Below are 20,878 nucleotides of genomic sequence, written 5' to 3' on the forward strand. Positions count from 1 at the left end.
ATAATTCAACACACTCTATACACACTATGTGGTTAAATAGAAAAGCATTAAAAAAGTGCTAGAAAGTAATTGAACAAAGTTGAGTTGAGAATAAATCAGAACTGTGTGGAGGTCTTTTTAAAAATGAGTTCTAGCTGTTTGGTCTTATTAATAAACATTAAAATTAACTTTGAGGGAAGAATGATGTGGGGAATGAGGATTGAGAAGTTGAAGAACAGATGCTCTGAGATTTTTTTTTTTTTTTTTTTTTGAGACGGAGTCTCGCTCTGTCTCCCGGGCTGGAGTGCAGTGGCCGGATCTCAGCTCACTGCAAGCTCCGCCTCCCGGGTTCACGCCATTCTCCTGCCTCAGCCTCCCGAGTAGCTGGGACTACAGGCGCCCGCCACCTCGCCCGGCTAGTTTTTTGTATTTTTTAGTAGAGACGGGGTTTCACCGTGTTTAGCCAGGATGGTCTCGATCTCCTGACCTCGTGATCTGCCCGTCTTGGCCTCCCAAAGAGCTGGGATTACAGGCGTGAGCCACCGCGCCCGGCCCGAGATTTTCTTTAGTGTTATTGTAAAGCTGCTGTAAGCAAATCATATTATTTTTAAAACAGTGTTCCTGTGTCATGACTTATCAAAAATTTACTTGCAGTTGAGGCAAACTCTTTTATTTTTTGAAACTTTGGCTTTGAAACTCTGTAATAATCTTTTTATAGTCAGTTACTTCAACCTCGATACAGTATTATGATATTAACCTGGGTCCAGTAGGGAACTAGCCTTCCTCAGTTTGGCTAAGGAGAGCTTAAAAAATAACTCCCTATTCTCAGACTAGGCCTCACACGGTGTCCAGACTGGGATGCTGCCTTTCTCATGATAATGGCTAGCTGAAGAACTGAAAAACACCTCACTGGAAAGATGACTCTAATCGTTATCTTTTTCATAAGTCTCCAGAAACCCTTTGATCCTGTTGTGTATTGTTTTATAATTACTCACCTTTTCTATTGCTATTTAGAAAACTGCCTTTTTATTCTTTGAATTAATTTAAAACCAATTTAGTTAGCGGTAGCAAATATCCCTGTTTTTCTCACTGAATAATTCATCATGTGTTAAATATAAATTTCTATAATCTTTTAGAGATGGGAGAGTATGATTTTCACTTTTTCCTTGAATTGGATTGGTGTGAAGATGTTAAAATTTTTGTTACTTTCATTAGTTCTTGCCATTACCTTCAAGCTGAACTTCGACTCTTTTTCTCCAGCAATTTTTTATTAATGCATGAAACAGTGAGTGATTGCACTGGTATGTTACATAGTTCAGAATACAGAATATTCTAATGGAAAAGAATCCTGAGTTTAAGGCATGATTAGTAGATACTGTTATTTAGAAGCTATTCTACATAGATAAAGCAGTGTCAGAGTTTCAAAATCAAGGATGTATTACTCTGTTCTCATGCTGCTATGAAGAAATGCCTGAGACTGGGTAATTTATAAAGAAAAGAGGTTAAATTGACTCAGAGTTCCACGTGGCTGGGGAGGGGAGGCCTTAGGAAGCTTAGAATCATGGGGGAAGGTACCTCTTTGCAGGGTGTCAGGAGAGAGAAGTGTTGAGCAAAGAGGGAAAAAATTCCCTTATAAAACCGTCAGATTTCATGAGAACTCACTCACTGTCATGAGAACAGCATGAGAGCAGCTGCTCCTGTGATTAAATTACCTCCCAGTGGGTCCCTCCCACGACATGAGGGGATTATGGGAACTACAATTCAAAATGAGATTTGGGTGAGGACACAGCCAAATCATATCAAAGGGCAAATCATTCTAGGAAAGAAGCATAAAGAATGGTGGATAAAAATAAGATGGAATAGTAAGATTCTGGAAGACTTACAATAAATAACAGGAAATTGAGACTTCTGTGGAAAATGAATTAGAATTGGGGTTTGAGTGATTGGTGCTGGTAATGAATGATACTGGTTACATTTATTATTGATTGTCTGGAAAGGTACTCTTGTTTTTTTAAAAAAATCAGTTGTATTAAGATATTACCTGAATGTAAGAAATAGTTTTAGCAGGCATAATAAAGACTATTTAGAAGGAAAGCCTGCTGTGTTTGTTGATGTAACACTTGGTTCCAATTAGTGTATTCTTTCCTTCCTTAATTCATGTCTTTCTGAAGTTTTCATGATTTTTACTTTATGGGAGCTTTTTGTTCTTTACCTTATCTGTTGTTTGGTAATTGTGCTTACCAAGTCCTTAGTCTCGTAGTTTATAAGCATTGTTTTTCGTTGTTGGGTTTGCCTCATAGCTTATCTGTTTATTGTAAAGCACTCAGGAAAATAACCATTGTGGAAGATTACTGAATATTGAGAATAACCTGCATCAGAACATAAGGAATAGGTTGATATTTATAACATAATAGCAACTTGAAAACATGCTATATATATATATATATATATATATCAGATTGTGTCATATCAGTGTCAAGTGGATATGTTTTTTATCCTTTGGTCTTTGATTACATAATTTTTGGGGGTCATCCATTAACCACAGGTCTAGAAGGTGTTCATTTTTTTTCTCATTTATAAAATTAAACAAATCTATGCTAGCTAAATTCCAAACATTTTAGAATAACCTAAAATACGTTTATCTCCTTTGTATTACAACACCCAGCTGAGAATTACCATGTCACATTATTATATTAATTTCCAAATAATGTACATGAAATTTGTGTATTATCAAATATAATTTTACTTTTAGATTGTATCTACAGCATATTTTAGTTAGCTGTTTTCAACTTTATTACTGTTACTATTTGGCTTGGAGTAAGCATTTCGTCTTGATTGATGAGACTGTGGCGTGAAGTGCTGCATTAATTTGGTTTGTTGTGATAATTTTTAGGTGAAATATGTGAATGCACTTAAATTCTTTTTTAAAAGACTGATTATTATAAAAACCTCAGTGTACATATTAAATAATGACATGATTTACATGCTACCTGGGAGTTGACCAATACACCTTATAATTTACACACTTATTATACTTCATGCGTTATATGTACGACACTGTTAGTTCCTTTCAGGAGATATTTGAGGTAGTGGTTTTCTCTTCTTCCTTTTTAAACTGGAGCTTTTAGAAGGTTTATTCATTTATTCACTTAATATATATTTATTGAATACTTACTGTGTTCCAAGAATGGCAGAATTGCAGGGAGATAAAAATGGTGGAGGAGAGGATTCCATCAGAATCTCAGCAGCAAAGGGATTCTAGTATAGAAAATTATTCTAGACTTACTATTGAGGAATTTTCTTTTAGCCAGGATATTTTGAGATTTCAAATAATGCTAAATAAGTTGAGACACTAACATTAGCAGCACCACTTTTTAGCTGTTGTAATTTGTTCATGGAGTTTCAAATTCCAGGTTGAAAAGAAATAGATCTATGACAATGAGGATAGATGTGTCTACCAGGCTACCAAATTGTAACATAAGCTACATAGCTGATCCCCAAGGATTTCCTAGGATTTCTTTGCTGAGACCTGGAGGCCATGTAAATAGCTACTGTTGCCACAGATATTAGTTTGAGGAAGTTGTTTTTGAGGTATGCAGCACTTGTTGTACATAGCATAATTTTGCTATGGCACCAGAGTTGAGTGACAGAGGGATTGTAGAGGAAACTGGGAGTATAGGACCTTGAGGCAAATAAAAGAAACTTTTTGCTTAGTCTTAGCTCTGTAACCTTCCTCAGGACAGTCTTTCTCTACTGTATCACATGGCTCCTGATAGGCAGGCTATCAGGCAATTCATTTATCTTTTTCAAAAATTTGAGTTCTTAAATACAGTTTTTAATGTCTGTTTTGGGCTGATTTTAAGCCTACTTACATATTTTATTTAAAAAAGGTACAGATAGTGTTAAGTTTTTTCTTTTGATAATTCCCAACTGCTAATTTGTATTAGAGATAATTTTCTTACCTAATTAACCTATTTTATTTTAAATAGGGGCTGATAAAAATGAACTTCAATTTAATCATATCTTCATTAGTTGGTTGTTTTTACTAAATAGTAGGGCTCTTGAATACTTTAAATTTTGAGGTCATCCTCTGGATATATATCAGAAAGGAAGAAACAAGTTATCATTTGGTACACTGTCTTCACTTTTTTGTGAAAAAACAATGGCCATGTAAAGATAAGGACTTGTTTGATTATTTATTTGTTTAGCCAATATTAATTGAATGTCTGTTGCACGGTAAGTACTGTGGTGGGGGTAGGAATTAAATAGATATTTCCCCTAATCATTGTATATATGAAGTCTAGAGGAGAAGACAGTAAATAGTTATGAGCATTATGATAGGCAAAGTACACAGGGTGGTAGGGATAGACAACAGAGGGACATACAGAAGTCCAGGGAATTAGGGAGAAGACTCCTGGCAGAAGTGTTGTTTAGGTTGAGGCTCAAAAAGGTGAGTAGGAACCAGCAAGGCAAAGGGGTTTGGGAGGAGAGTAGTCTAGGCTGAGAGAATAGCTTGGTCAAAGGCTGGGAAGTAAAAGAATATTGTGGATGATGTGTTGAGGATGGATCACATCCCAGAAAACAAAACTGGAAGCTAGGAGACCTCTTGCTGTGGTAACTTGTTCATAAAAAGAGACAGGGGAAAAAGAAAGCTAGATGATTCTGGAGATGTTTAGGAAATCAAGACCATATATATATATATATTTATTTAACAACTTTATTGAGTTGCATGCCACCCCCCCACCCCTGCCAAATCTCATGTCAAATTGTAATCCCCAGTGTTGGTGGGGCCTGGTGGGAGGTGATTGCATCATGGGGGCAGTTTCTCATGAATGGTTTAGCATCAACCTCCTAGTGCTGTTCTCGGGATAGACTTCTCACAAGATCAGGTTGTTTTAAAAGTGTGTAGTGCCTCTCGCCTTTCTCTCTTCATCCTACCATGTAAGACACCTACTCCTGCTTTGCCTTTCAATCAAACCTCTTTCTTTTATAAATAACCCAGGCTTAGGTATTTCTTTTTTTCTTTTTTTTAAGTTCCTTTTCAGGTATTGATAGCAGTGCAGTAATGGACTTACACCATACACCCATTTGAAGTGTACAATTCAATGACTTTTAGTATATTCAGAGTCATACATCTATCACCACTGTCAATTTTAGTACATTTTTATTACACCAAAAAGAAATTACATTCCCTTTAGCCATCATCCTTCAAACCCTCTATTTTCCCAGCTGTAGGCAACCACTAATTTTGAGGGACAATATGAAAATTTCCTAGGGGCTCTCTCTCTTTTCCTTGAGCATGTATTTTATTACAATGATTAGGTTTCATTTGTTCATGTTTACTTTGCTAAATGGTTTCCTTAAAACAACTCATCTTAATGTAAAATATCTTCTTGTTCTCACCATCTTTTTCTTTTTTTTTCCATAAAATTTCAAACATACACCAAAGTAGAAAGGAGGCAAAGTGTTGAACCCATATGTGTACACACCAAATTTATAGTTATAATACACGACAATCTTATTTCAGCCATTACTTCTGCTCATCCGTATATACCCTTGGTACTATTTTTAAGCAAATAGAGAACTCCCTTTTAACCTTTTGGTAATAATGATACTAACATTTATTGAGCATTTACTATTTACAGGGCATCATGATCATGATAAGAAGTTTGCATAAATTTTTTATTTAATTAAAAAATTATATGTGGGTATAATTATAAACCCATTTTATATATAAGGTAGGTAATATTTCAACCATTCTCTAGCCTGTTCTGCTTTTTATTAACAGTCAGTTCATTGGTGAATAATACTATGTTTTTGCAACTTTGAAACTTTCAGGACTCTGATAATGGATATTCAAATAACATGACTTCCAGATATCACAGTGGACTATTTGGTCAATTAGCCTTAAAATTAACAAAAATATCGCTCATAAAATTTTGCAATATGTTACACATTATATGTAACTTATTTTAAAATTCTTTTATTGTGGAATCCTTTTGAGGTAAAATACAATTATCTCCTTTTTACTGATGGAAAAAAAAGACTTACAGGATGTTATGTATCCAGGGTTATATAGCTTTTCAAGTGGTGGAGACGAGATTCTCTTAGTCTGTTTGTTTAACCCCAAGCCCTGTTCTTTAACCCATGGTGCTAGATATCTGCACTTGGAAGGCAGAATCCAAAGGGAAAAAAGCCCTGAGAGATGTAGTATAGGATAATATAGGTAACACTAGATTGAGAAACAGGATGCCAGGATTTTATTTTGAGCTCTGTTCTTGGTTAAGTAATTTAACTTCTTTGTACTTTAGTTCTTTATTTATAGATGGTAGTAGGTCAGAGGTTATACAGAGAACTTTTTTGCTTGTGAAATCATAATTTCAAGGCAGTATTCAAAACAATTTGTTTTATATTCTTTTGTAAATCAAAGAACTTTGTTCCTTATCTCTAAATTCTCTTAATTTATGTTATTGCTGAAAATTAAATATTTGAATCATAAATTCTTAAACATGATTTATAATGTCATTATAGCTCTGTTACCGGTGGAGGGTGTCCACGTTCTTGGTGCTTTGAACAAAGAATTGGACAAAATACACAAAGCAAGGAAAAAATGAAGCAACAAAAGCACAGATTTATTGAAAATGAAAGCACACTCAACAGAAAATGAAAGCAGGAGTGGGCTCAAGCAAGCAACTCAAGGACCTGGTTACAGAGTTTTCTGGGGTTTAAATATCCTCTAGTCTAGTTTCCCATTTTGTTACGTGGTGTACACCCTATGTAAATGAAGTAGTGTCCCATGATCAGTCTGATTGGTTGCAGAAAGCGACCAATCAGAGGCTGAAGTGAAGTTACAAAGTTAACAGCCTATGCAGACGTGTGATTGGTTGTGGAAAGTGACCCTTCAGAGGCTGAAGTTGCAAAATTACACTTCTATGCAAATGAAGACTTGGCCCATGACCAGCCTGAGTGGTTGCAGGAGAGGACCAATCAGAGGTACTTTCAGTTTTTCATCTGCCACACAGAAAGGGCAGGGCAGGTGGAGGGCGTTTGCAAAGGGAGCAGTAGCCTCTGATGCTTTTGTTACTTGGGTGTGAAAAGGGGATTTTTAGTTCTAGGAAGTCAGCGTGAATTGGCGTTAGGTTCCCTGCCTCCAGACCTTGTTCTCCTGCCTCAGCTCTAGTAAGTTTGCAGAAATTAAAATTGTTGGAGGCATAGTTTTATATCTTTATGGACCTCAGTTTTACCTTCAGTATGTATCATTCATTCATTCATTCATTTTTGCCATCATTTTGCTTCTCAGCCTGGTAGCGAGAGTATGATTGCTGGACCCTTAGCCAGCTGAGCTGAACTGAATTGATTTTAGAGATGTGTGATGAACCCATGGACCTAGAAAGGCTCTTGTCACACAATTATGAATGTAGGTGGTATGGCTCTGATGACTGGAGGAACACCAGGGTCCTTTGTCTTGCACCGGCTTAAATAAAGAGACACGGATGCATGTGGAGTGCTTTTAAGGAGCAGAGAGAGTTTAATAAGGGGGAAAGGAGGAGGCTGCCCTGTACAGAGATGGAGGGGGTCTCCAAGCTGAGAGGGGGAACTTCGAGTGTGGAAAACAGCTAGTTATATTAGGAGGCTGGAGGAGGCAGTGTCTGATTTGGGGCCCAGGGGATTGGTTTGACCAGGTATGTCACTCACATAACCCGCCAAAAAAAATGGGCCCTCCCACCCTAGCCTTTTAGTATGCAAATGCAGGGGGCTATGATATCCTATACACATGGGGATATGTGGCAGTGGCCATGATGCTAGGCACTTGTGACAAGAAGTCGAGGCAGGAATTGCCATATTGAACGGATCCAGTTTCAAATGGCTGGCGTTTGCATATCAAAGCTTGCCGGCTCAGCCCTTCGAGCTGTTTTTCTGCTAGGCAATGAATGTTTCTGGAGCTGCTTTAAAAGAAAAAAACCTTGCCAAGGACCCCTTGTCCTATCTGCTTAAAATAATTCTTTTTTTTTTTTTTAATTTGTAAATGTTTATTAACTGTCAGTGACCGAGACAGGGGAATCAGATGATGGGGGTTTGCAGCAGGCAGTGCACATTGAATAGGAAACAGAGTGAGGGGAGCTTGCCCAGGACCCATTAGTGGTGAGGAAAAGCAGATGGAGATGCTTATAGTGGTGTTCTGCATGCGCGCGCGCGTGTGTGTGTAAATGCAGAGAAAAAAATCTGAAACACCTAGAACTGACCTCAGTAATCACATCTGGGGAGAGGGGAGGGTAGTGCTGTTCTATGCAGAGAATACCTGACAGTATGTGTTTTCTGAGGTAGGTGCATGGATACACAAGCAGAAATATGCATTAACTATGTCTTGTTCATCAATGAAAATGCAAATATCTAACAGGATGGCACACTGTAAGAAAATACAACGAAAATGCTAATACCAAACTCTTGGCACACTATAAGAAAAAATGACGCTCAACTTTTTACTGTCGTGAACTCCAGCTTTCACTTGCTATACGCCTGATGGCGAGGGGTTTGCGGCCATGCCCATGCTGGTGAAAGGTCATGGGCATGCATCCTATCCCTGAGGGGAGTTATTCATCATCTTCCTCAGGGTCGCTGATCTCTTTATAAATCATTAGATACTTTCTCTCTTGCAGTCTGTGGATCCAGACATATTCCCCCTTTTCTTGGGTCCAGATGTCTTATTAGTCTTCTCAGAGGTACTTTCTTTTCCCGGGGGACACAGCTGTTTCCCATCGCTTCGTGAGCCAGATGCTTCTGGCACTCCCTTCAAATCATTTCCTTCCTCTGCTGGCTTCTTGGGCATCATCTTTGGAAAGTTTCCATGTAGCATACCGAAAGCCATCTGAGGATGTTCATCCTGATTCCCACAGTTTTAGTCTGTATCAAAGTCATTCCCTGGAATTCTGTGGCCCATTTATTGTACATGAAAGGTGGGAGGGTGGCCTAGAGACCTAGTTTAGTCATGGTCTCATAGTTTCTCTTCATATACACATAGGTGATTTTCTGTGAGTTTTTCAGCTTTTCCCACTCTTTCTTAGATAAGTATCTGGCAGTATCATTGAAGGCCTTGTTTGTGTCTCTTCTCTGATATCTGAGCATCATCCTTGGGTCTCTTTGCAAACATGCTGTCTCCGTTCATAGCGTTGGGAGCAGTCTGACCTCGGAGACGAAGCAGTCACGGCGAGGTCGGCAGCAGCAGCGGCAGTGAGGGCAGTGGCCAACTAATTTTTTAGTAATTCCTGTAACATTCTCCCCTGAGATGTCACCCTAACTGCTGGTTAGGTGTTTCATTTAAAAGTGCAAAGGTACCTCCCACTTGAGCTGTAAGGACATCTAAGGCCCGTCTATTCTGTGCTCCTACTGAGGCTGAAGAGTCTATAGATTGTGGTTGTGCCTCTATGGCCCCTACAGTTGCTTTCCATCTTCTCTGCATTATAAGAGAGATATTAAGTATTGATCTTTCAAGGAGAGGGAATGCCCATAAACCAGAATATACCTCTGGCTGTAGAATTTCCCATCCATGGTTTTTCTAAGATGAGATTGTCATGTGCATGCCCTCTCCAGTTAAATCTCCATATGAGGGCATAGAAATGATAGATCTCTTTGTCCGACGTATTCAAAATGGTACAGTTTCTAGAAAAAGTTAGGCATGTCCCCAGATGATGCTGCCATCTTGGTAGAATTTAAAAATAATAAGTTGGGAACTACTGGAGCTATAGTACAAGTTCTCTTCCAATGCCTTGGGAGGGCTAAGTGTATCCAGGAGCCACAAAGAAAATATAGCCCTGTTCCTTGAAGGGATGGTTCTAAGTTGTGGCTTGTGAGAGACACTGGCAGATTTTTCTCATATCTTAGAAGTTTCCTTTCTTTACGTATAATAGAGGCATCCTTGGGATAAAGATAACCATATTTAGTCATTTACGATGTCATTTGGAATTTGACATGCCAAGTGAAAAGGGTCCACCTGACAAATGGAGTTTTGAAAAATTAGAGACGAAATAGGGCCCTGGTGAATATCTCAGATGATTTTTGTGGCAAGAGTGTCAGTCCAGATGTCTTCAGTTCGCCCAAAGATCTGTAAGCTGCCACTATTAGCAAACATCATACAAGGGTCTGGAATTCCATGGGTAGGGTAGAAGTTTGGAAAGACCCATGTGTTATTTTTTACATTATAGTCAAGATGGTTACTTAGAGCATGCCACTCCCATCGGTACTTCCAACCAGAAGGAGAGGCTAGATTCTGAAAGCCCCCCACTAGGGCTTCTATCCTTGTAGATCACCCTTGTTGCACTCTCCTCAAATCTTTGAACTATCAGCAGTTACAAGTGTGATGTTAAAATATCTGAGATCTCCCAAGTATGATCCTTCCCCACTGCTTTTAAAGCAGAGGGAGGCATTTGCTATTACTCAGTCAACTTTTCCAGGCCTGAGGGTGTGAAGCTTATCTTTGGGAGAAAGTTCTTTGATGCTAGGGCAAAGTGTTTTCCTGGGAAGAGTTAGTCACCCAATTGAAAGTGTTCCCATGCCATGTCCCATTTATGCCTGGTAAGTCTTTAAGCGTTAAAGGTAAAGCCAACAAAGGGACTCCTAAGATGCTGAGTTCCGGGTAACTGTAAGTTTCCTTAGTGTCACTGAACTGAGCGAACCACTTAGGACAGACCTGACAATTAGTCTTGTACAAATGGGCCATGGCAGATATTGTAGGAGCTAAATGGTGCGATGTATTACGAAGTCCAGTAAAAAGTCGTAACAGATTTAGTGATAGTGAAACTCTAATGTTTACTTCCTGTTAGTAACCGTTATTCCTGCTGTGAGGTTAATAATTAAGCCCAATGCTGTAGTAATTGAGATTCTCCCTCTGACATTCCACCCTGGGGGTGCTGCAGTATATAGTTCTACTGCAAATAGCAGAGTGAGTATAGCAATTCCTGCAAGGAGTAGTAGTAAACAATTCCCACCAGAAAGAAGTTCTGATATTTGGCTCAAAAGGAGAGGTAGAAATGACAAAATGTATTTGTTGAGGTAGGGGTGAGACTGCATAAGATGATTAGTTCTCATTCAGTTACTTATCTTTTGTGATTTTCAGCTTAAGATCTTCTGTTTTTTCACATTGCTATTCAGGACGTTCCTCTGGGCTGTCGGGGGTTGCTCCCTCAGCTCTCCAGGCTTTGATTTGAGTGTGATGTATCTATGAGTCGGTTGATTCCTGTACCTTTTATTGTTGGGGGAACTGGAAGAACAGTGTAATTACAGCCCTTCCTAGGTTGGGCTTAGGGAGGGAGAGAGAGAAGGGAGAACCTTTACCAGTACCAAATCTCCCGGGTTAAATAGAAGTGTCCCTGTTTCCTGGGGTTGGGCTTTCGCTCATTGTGCTAATTCCTGTTGGAAGTCAGCCAGAGAGGTTACATGCTTAACTAGCTCAGAGGTTTCCCGATCTAATAGAAAATCATTGGTAAGGAAAGGGTGTCCATACAGCATCTCAAAAAGGCGAAGACCTAATTTTGAAGGGGTTTATCTTACTCGTAGTAAGGCCATGGGAGGAAGAGTGACCCAAGGAAGGTGAGTTTCTTGGGACAATTTTCTGAGGTGTCTCTTGATAATATCATTAGTTTTCTCTACCTTTCCTGAGGATTAGGGTCTCCAAGCCCAATGGAGATGATATTCTATGCCTAGTGCTTTTGAGACCCTTTGTGTGACAGCTGCCTTAAATGAGGGCCCATTATCACTTTGTAGGTACTTAGATGAAAGCAGGGAGTTATTTCATTAACTAACACTTTTATTACCTCAGAGGCTTTTTCTGTACGACATGGAAATGCTTCTACCCGCTTAGTGAAGGTATCTACCCATACAGCAGGTATTGAATGCTCTTTGTCTTTGGCATGTGGGTGAAGTTCGTCTGCGACTCCTCCCTTGGGTATCTTTCTGTTCTTTGGGTTTGAGCAGGAAGGAGTCGCCTGTTCAGGGGATTATTTTTAAGACAGACTTCATAAGCATTAACAACTTGCTTGATTGTGTTTAGTAAGTTCTCGCCTAAAAACAATCTCTGGGCATATTGATGAGTTTTATCATTTCCCAAGTGAAAAGCTTGGTGAAGCACTTTAAGGACTTTCCATTGGCTGGAGGCTGGCACGTGGAGTTAGCCGTCTTGCGACTGTAGCCATCCTGAGGGCTGAAATGTATACCATCGAGAAGTGGCCCATCCTATTTCTGTGGGTGAGTACTGAGGTTTAATTTCTCTTACGGAGCCTTCCCAGATTAAAGGGGTTTGAAGTGTGTTGTCTTGAGCCTTCCTTGCTGCTGACTTAGCTGCCTGATCAGCTAATCTATTTCCTTTGGCTATCTCATCTGTTCCCGTTTGATGTCTCCTACATTGCATCACTGCTGTTTCTCATGGAAGGAGAACTGAGGATGATAACCTGTGATACTTTATAGGAGATCCATTGGTGGTAAGAAAATGCCTTTCGTTCGAAATGACAGCATAAGCAGGGAGAACCAGGAAGGCATATTTGGAGTTTGTGTAAATATTAGCTACCTTTCCTTTGCTTAATTCAGTTGTTCTTGTAAGAGCGATTAGCTCAGCTAATTGAGCGCTTGTGCCTGGAGGGAGTGACACACTTTCAGTGATGTCATGTAGAGTGACTACTGTGTATCCTGCCTTACAGATCCCTTGTTCTACAAAAGAGCTCCCATCTGTCAACAGGGTCCAGTCTGGGTTCTCTAGGGGAGTTTCCTTGAGATCTTCTCTGGCTGCATAGGTCTGTACTATGATTTGTTCACAGTCATGCTCAGATTCCCCAGTTTCTTCCTGGTGGAAGGTGGCTGGATTTAGGTGAGAACAAGTCTTTAATTGGATGTTGGAACCCTTTAACAGCAGGGCCTGATATTTAAGAAGTCAGCTATCTGTTAGCCAAAGGCTCCCCCTAGAGCGCAGTAGTCCTGCCACGTTAGGTGGGGCATAAATAAATCATTTTCCACGGTTAATTTAGAGGCTTCTGGGACCAAAAGAGCCACTGAGGCAATGGCTGGGAGGCATGCTGGCCATCCTTTAGCCACCAACTCAAGTTCCTTACTTAGGCAACCCACACTGGCTGTTGACCTGGGCCTGTGTTAATACTCCCAGGGCCATTCCCTTCTTTTCTCATACATACAGATTGAAGCCCTTCCCTGTAGGAAGGGTGAAAGCTGGTGCCTTAAGCAAGGCTTGCTTCAGCTGGTCAAGGTTTGAGCTTCAGGTTCCCAGGTTAAAAGATAAGTTTTAGCTCCCTCAGTTTCTTTTATGAGGTTATGTAAGTTTCTTTTATGAGGTTATATAATGGACAGGCTATTTCACCACACTCAGGTATCCATAGTCTACAAAGTCCTGTAATGCCCCAAAATCCTCTGAGTTGCTTGAGGGTTTTGGGGAGGAAAAGGAAGAAATAGTCTCAACCCTGTCCTTCCCTAATGCTCTGGTCCCCTTAGACAGCACTAGGCCTAGGTATACTTCACTGAGGTTTTGCAGAGCTGGGCCTTGGGTTTTGAAACCTTATATTCTCTGTTAGCTAAGAAGTTGAGAAGAGCTTCATTGCCTTCCTGAAAAGCATCCTCCGTTGGGGCACAGAGCAGAATATCATCAACGTATTGCAAGACCTTAACTTAAGGATGAGAGAACTCAGAGAGGTCTTGTGACAGTGCCTGTCGAAACAGGTAAGGACTATTTCAAAATCCCTGAGGCAGCACCATCCATGTTAACTGGGCAGTCTGGCCGGAGGGATATTCGAAGGCAAACAGGTATTGAGAGTCAGGGTGTAACGGTGTACAGTAGAAGGCATCCTTTAAATCTAGGACTGTAAACCATTTAGTTCCCTCAGATATTTGAGTTAACAGGGTATAGGGATTAGGGACCACTGGATGGGTTGGAACTACAGCTCCATTAATGAGGCAAAGGTCCTGAACTAGGCTCCATTCCCCATTGGGTTTCTGCGTTCCTAATATTAGGGTGTTGCAGGGGCTGTTACAGGGTTTGAGTAGGCCTTGCATCTTTAGGTTATTAGTAATGGCTTCTAGCCCTTTCCTAGCCTCTGGCCTTTGGGATAATATCTCTGGTTAGGAAAAGAAGATATCCTTAAGATAGATCTGGACTGGCCTAGCAGTTATAGCTCAACCTATTCTTCCTTAAGTTGACTACACTTCCAAATTAATGTTGGCTTCCATCAGGGGAGACAGAGTTTGTCCTGGGGCTGTAAAGATGCTGCAGGCGCCCATGCAAGCTAGAATGTATCTACCTAATAAAGGAGTGGGACTTTCAGGCATGATTTAAAAGGCATGTTTAAATAGTAAGTCTCCCCATCTGCAAAAGGGGTTGAGAAAAATATCAGGTTAGAGTTTTTCCTGATATACCCCTTATGGTAGTGCTCTGGGAAGAGGGGGACCCTGAATTAGAGACGAGGAGAAAGAGACTGGCCCAGTATCCAGAAGGAGATCTACCTTCCTTCTTTCAATTTCCAGAATCCCTCAGGGCTCCTGTGTTGTGATGGCAGTCTGAGTCGCTGGAGCTGGGGGTTTAAGCCCTGGGACCCATCAGTCGTACTGGACCATCTGTGAGACTGGTTCTGAACCCACTGACCTCTGCCTCTGGGGGCAGATCCGTCTCCAGTGGTCTCCACCACAGGCTGGACGGGGTCGAGGTGGCTTCGTCTTGCTGCCTGGGCATTCCTTCTTAAAATGCCCTGACTTGCCACATTGATAACAGCTAGTGGATGCACCTCAGGGATCCTGAACTTTACAAGCTTGCGATGCTACTACTAGAGCCTCTGTTCTTCACTTGTATTTCCTCTCCTTTTCTTGGACCTCCTCCTGATCCCTATTGTAAAAGACTGAAGTGGTTATTCTCAGGAGGTTCTCTAGGGTGCTATCTGGTCCTATAGCTTGTTTCTATAGTTTCTTTCCAATATTGGGAGCTGACTGTGTAATAAACTTGTCCTTCAGGATTAACTGTCTCTCAACTGAATCAGGATAAAGAGGTGTGTTTTATTAGTGCCTCTCCTTAGCCTTTCCATAAAGGCAGTGGGATTCTCATCTGGTTTTGATCGATCATAGATACAGTAATCAAGAGGTTTGGCCCTGGTCTTCCATAGGCTCTCTAATATAGACCTTAAGAAGTGCTTCCTTTTCCATTTATTTCCTGAGTTATTGGAGTTCCAATCAGGGTTATCTGCCAGAACTGCTTCCCTTCCTAGTGGGAATGGAGTTTCCACTTATTCCTTACTTTCCTTGTCTCCTCTTTTTCTCCTTGGTCTGCTATTGGAGGCATGTTGCTCATATGCATATTTTTCTGCTGCCTGTGGAACTCTGCCGGCTTTTCAGCCCCAGTGAGGGTCTGACTTAGCAGCAACATAACATCCCTCCATGTGAGATCAAACACCTGAGTTAAATTTTGGAAAATTTCTATATACCTATTGGGGTCATCAGAAAATTGGGCCAAGTCTCTGTTTATTTGCTTAAGGTCCTGTAATGAGAAGGGAACTTGAACCCTCATGGCACCATTCCTGTCAGGCATTTCCTACAGAGGTAAGAGTGAAGTGGGGAGAGTGGGATATACTGGAGATAGTGGAGCTGGAGGAGCTGATAGTATGATTGGAGGCGGACTGGAAGGATTGGGACATTCAATAGCTGTCTCAGATTGCTCCTCTAGAACCTGCTTTAGCTCTGGGGAACTATTCCCTGTGGCTGCTAAAAGAACTGGGTTGGTTGTACAGAATTTGTAAAGGTCTGGGCTGTTTCACAGGGCAAAGAAAGTCTATACATAGGGGATCTCAGTCCATTTGCTCTTCTGTTTGGAGAAAAGATCTAACTGTTGGATAATATTAAAATCAAGGCTCCCCCCGGCAGGCCAAGTTTGTCTGTCCTCAAGATAGTAAGAAGGCCATTCCCTTGTGCAATAGAATATGAGTCACTTTTTCCTCAAAGTCTCAGGGTTGAAGGAGTCCCAGTGGTTTAAAATACATTCCAGAGGAGTGCATGCTGAAGACGATCTGTTGCCCATCTAGACAGAGAAGTGAGAATAAAAGTGTCCTTTTAGTTTCCTTTTGGTGTATGACTCAGGGTGGAGAAGAAAACAGTAGGGGGCATTCCCCTATTTTCCCTCCCTGGTTCCTGGGTCCCGGCACCCAGTTAAATGTGCCGCCCATGGCTGTAGTTGTGACCCTCCAAGCCGTGGCACCAGAGAAATGACTTTTGAGGCCTAGTCACACTCACCGAACTAGTCCTAGTCCTCTGCTTATTATTTCACTTTGACCTCCTAGACTTGTGTGACCTGTGTGCCTCCCTAAAAAAAAAAAAAAAAAAAAAAATAGATCTCAGGGAAAACTGTGTAACTGGGCAAGGCCCCAAGGATTATGCCAGATTCAACTCTATATCCTGCTATTATGGCCCGTGCTAAAGCGTTTACCCTTAGAAAAATGGTTCTAGTTAACTTCTGGACTTAAATCCCCTTACTAATTAAGTACTGTCTCAGTTGGAGACAGAAAAGGTGAGTTAAAGGAATGTAGGAACCAAATGGCTGTTTTCCTGCTGATGGAACAATATTGAGACTAAAATTCGGCTATGGAAGACATTTAATTCCTAACTGTTGAAAGCAGAATTTTCCCATTCCTGTAAGAGGCTTAGAGCCTGATTTCTAGCAGTGCAAAAGGAAGCTGCGGTGTTAGCATTGAAAAAAAAAAAAAAAGTGCCTCATGTAGAGGATTTCTGATTCCACTAGGTGGCACTGTTGGCTCAGAAATACTATGTGCTCCTCAGACAAGTGGTAGAGACCTGGAAATGCCACGTGCTCTCCAGACCAAGGGGCTGAGAGAGAAATGCTCACTGTCTGGGAGGAACCCTCTGTTCTAGAAGATTGCAATTGCATGCCTGAGTTAAACTCCCGGTTACTAAATTCTCACACAGTCGACACAACGCAGAGAGAGTAAGAGACTGTGGATAGAAAAGGAAGGAAAGGTTCGTGACTGAATAGCTGAGGATTCTCTGCCAGCACCTGAAATGGGCTGTTGGACGCTGGGTCTAGTCCAGAGGCCTTTGAATCACACCAGGGTGTGTCCTGCCCAGATATGCTCAGTTGCCTCAGAACTTTTTCCAGCCTTGCGCAATGGCGAGGTCTCCTCATGAAAGAAAACTGATTAGAAATATGGCTAACATTCCCAATGACCTGTGGGTATTGGGGGGTTCTCCATGTTCTTACCAGCAAGCCTCACATCTGAGTCTTTAGAACGGCAGCCAACGATAAATGTATCTAACCAGCAGATGGATGCCTTTTGATTTTAAAATAGAGGCCAAGAGCACCTTGGAATGATAGAACAGATTTTAAGCTCACTTGTATAATCACCACTCCAACGAATGTTGTACCTCGGATTCCTGGCCAGTGCACCAAAATGATACGGCTCTGATGACTGGAGGGCAACTTTTCTCACGCTGGTTTAAATAAAACGACATGGATATATGTGGAGTGGTTTTAAGCAGCGGAGAGAGTTTAATAAATTGGCGAGAAAGAAGGAAGAGGCTCCCCCATACAGAGACAGAGGGAGGGGGGCTCCAAGCTGAGAGAGGGAACCTTGAGTGCAGCAGAAAACAGCCAGTTTAGGAGGCTGGAGGAGCTGGTGTCTGATTTCCATAGGGCTCAGGAGATTGGGTTGACCAGGTATGTCATTCATGTAACCCACAAAAATCTGGCCCTCCCACCCTAACCTTTTAATATGCAAATGCAGGGCACCATGATGATCTACAAACGTGGGGCGATGTGGGGGTGGCCACGATGCTAGGCACTTGTAGTGACAAGAAGAAAGTGGATATCGCCATATTGAGTGGACCCGTTTTCTAATGGCTGGCATTTGCATATCAAAGCTTGCTGGTCTGCCCTTCAAATCATTTTTCTGCGATGCAAGAAACGTATCTGGAGCTGCCTTAAGAGAAAAAAAGCTTGCCAAGGACCCTTTGTCTTCTCTATCTGCCTAAAATAATTTCTTAATAACTCCTATAATATAGGGAGATTATTGACTCCATAGCTCTCCAAACAGTGCAGGTAGATTAAGGACAAGATTATCATTTATTATCTGTCCTATCATAAAGTAATAGTTTTATTTCTAAGAAACTTTATGTTTTCAAAACTTACATCCCATGACAGTTTGATTTGTAAAAATTTTTGTAGGAGAGAAGTAACACTTACGGCTCTCTACAGGTCAACTGCCTGATGAGACTTAATCTTAAATTGAAACTAGTGTGAGATGTCCAGAAAATAGTAGAGTTGAATGACATTTTAAAAGGCAGGCAAGAAAAAAATTCTATTTTTTTTTTTTGTAAATATAAAAAGGAGCTGGTTTTTTTTTTTTTTTTTTCCCCCTGACCAGCTTCCTGCCCACCCCTGACCCTTGACTGAATTGGAAAATATTTTACTTTGCATTGTTGACCTCTTTGAGCCATACATCAAATTGTCCTTTAAATTGGTAGTAATCTGGCTAGAGATCAGAATGCCTGTCTTTTTGTTTTTTTAAAAAACAGCTTTTCAGCCAGGCATGGTGGCTCACGCCTGTAATCCCAGCACCATGGGAAGCCAAGGGGGGCAGATTGCTTGAACCTAAAAGTTCAAGACCAGCCTGGATATCATGGTGAAACCATGTCTCCACAATAAATACAAATACTAGACAGGTGTTGTGGCACATGCCTGTAGTCCCAGCTACTTGGGGGACTGAGATGGGAGTATTTCTTGAGCTCAGGAGGTTGAGGCTACAGTGAGCTAAGATTGCGCCATTGCACACCAGCCTGGGTGACAGAGGGAGACTTTGTCTCAAAAAAACTGAAACAAAAAACCAGTGTTAGAAAGAAGTGCTTGGTGCCGCAAAGAAGAAATCGCACTCAGGCAAGAAGTTTTCTCAGCAAGGCAATTTACTTCTACAGAAGGGTGCTGCCTGCATCAGTCATGCTCACAAGAGCACACCTAACAAAGGAGAGAAGGGTTTTTATTCCTAACACAGTTCCTGTTTCTGTGTCCTTTCCCCATTGGCTGGGGTTGGACCAAACAATCTAAATTAACCCCACTGGCTAAGACTTAAACCTTTCTAAGTATGGTGAACACACAGTTTGCTAAGAGAGGAGGGGAGGGAGAGACTGTCTGTTGCTAAGGTGGGAAGAGTTGCCTACAGAACAAGTTCAAGGTGTGTTTCGACATGTATGGGTTCAACAGAGTTGTTGTTCATAGAGTGACAGGTTTGCTAGTTACAGATTAAGCTGAGGAACAAGCGCTCATTACAGATCAAGCAGAAAGGGCTGTGTACAGAGCAAGAGACCAAGGGAACTTTGAAGAGGAACTTACTGTCCTTAACAGTTTCCCCCTCTTGATTTTATAGTTCTTCCCCTTCAAATTTGTTTAACATATTTTATATTTGTTGTTCTTCTTGTTCGTTTAGGAGTAGGAACTTATTTGAGTAGGGTAGAGGAGAATCGAGAGGGGTTTTGGTGAGGGCTTTTTCTATAAGCCTTTGCACTAATCTACGAATACGAGCTATGATGCAGCAGCCTACAAGAATGAGTACACCTGTAACAATTGCCAGCGGAGTAAAGGTTATGAATCCCTTCCGTTTTCTAAACCATTTTTTCCATGAGACTAGAGAATAATTCTAGAATTCTATTCTAGAATTTTTGGCTAATTCATTTGCTAGGGTGGTAAGGCTCTGTAAGGCTTTTGTAATTGTTCCATCGGGTGCTGTGTTGTTAGTGATAAAAGCATTGGGCCCCAATTATGACACAGACCCCACCTTTTTCAACTAATATTATGTTCAGGGCTATTCTGTTTTCCCAGGCCATCTGGCTGGTGAAGCCTAATTGTTCAGCTGTTCCTTTAATGGCATCCCTAGTATAACTGACAAACTGCTGTTGATTATGGTAAATGTAATTTATCCAGTTTACATTTTTCTTTATAGTTACCCACAAGAACAATATAGATTCAAATCCTTCAGCTATTTGATTTTGGGCTTTAAATTCATTTGGCACCCCTTGTGGAACTCCAGTGGCATTTATATAAATGTGAGGGTCAAAGGACCTGTGGGGGGTACTTCTTTTTTCACGATTGTCCTTTTTGCTTGGTTGATGTAATGCCAGAGTGAAAGGGATTGCCGATTGGATTAGAGCACAAGTGCTGCTCCAGTTACTTGGCAGAGTACCCAGTAGTGGTCCACTGTGGTACCACCATACATCCACTTGGGGATGAACAAGGGCAGACTGATTGGTTAGCTCTTGAAAAGGCTTAGATTCACTGCATCCCATTAGACTCCCAAGGAATGCCAAGTTTTCCCCTTGCTGTGAGACATGAGGTGAAATTGATATTTGTAGTAGGGGGTTGGATAGCCCTCAGGGGCCGACCTGCAGGGCTTTTCACTTCTGGGAATAGCAGCAAGAGGGTTTGACATGCCTTATTGTCCCAGGCCGTGGGATTTTGGAAGAGGGCTACCATACAGTTCATGCCCGGTTGGTCAGAGGATCATCCAAGTGGAAAGGGGACAATTTGGGTTTCTGGCCTACCTGTCGCACAAGTGTAACAATTGCTTTTGTTTAGTGTTCAGATGGAATATTTAACCCATTCCAGCCAGGCATTTGCATCTTGGTACCGTGTTTCAATGGCTACAGTTGGCTTTAAATCTTTAATTTTTACAATGGGTAAGTACTGGGTTGCAATGATTAGATTGGCAATCAGAGGGGGTGGCCCCTTTGGTGAAGTGTAGTTATGGTTTTAGGGCAGTGCAACCCTGTGAGGAGGTCCAACTCTGATGTTTAGTAGTCCATAGGACATCTGCCCACTGAGAACATAACCCCCAATTGCCTAACTCTTCCTCTGAGAATTCCCACCATA

The 20,878-nt window shown here is 41.2% G+C and overlaps 1 protein-coding gene and 1 pseudogene across 12 annotated transcripts in view; one reads left to right on the forward strand and one right to left on the reverse strand.

Annotated features, from left to right (window-relative positions):
• Positions 1-20,878, forward strand: part of CEP85L (centrosomal protein 85 like) — a 239,010-nt gene that overhangs the window by 106,038 nt on the left and 112,094 nt on the right. The window contains exon 1 of one of the 12 annotated variants that reach the window (XM_050786413.1): positions 341-13,689. The exons of the other annotated variants lie outside the window; for them this stretch is intronic. The gene's annotated coding sequence lies outside the window, so the exon portion shown is untranslated. Of the gene's footprint in view, positions 1-340; positions 13,690-20,878 lie in introns of those variants that run through there. 12 annotated transcript variants of the gene reach the window in all.
• Positions 8,571-9,142, reverse strand: LOC126952105 (protein SSX7-like; annotated as a pseudogene).

This window comes from Macaca thibetana, chromosome 4 (assembly GCF_024542745.1).
Source record: "Macaca thibetana thibetana isolate TM-01 chromosome 4, ASM2454274v1, whole genome shotgun sequence".
Classification (NCBI taxonomy): Eukaryota; Metazoa; Chordata; class Mammalia; order Primates; family Cercopithecidae; genus Macaca; species Macaca thibetana.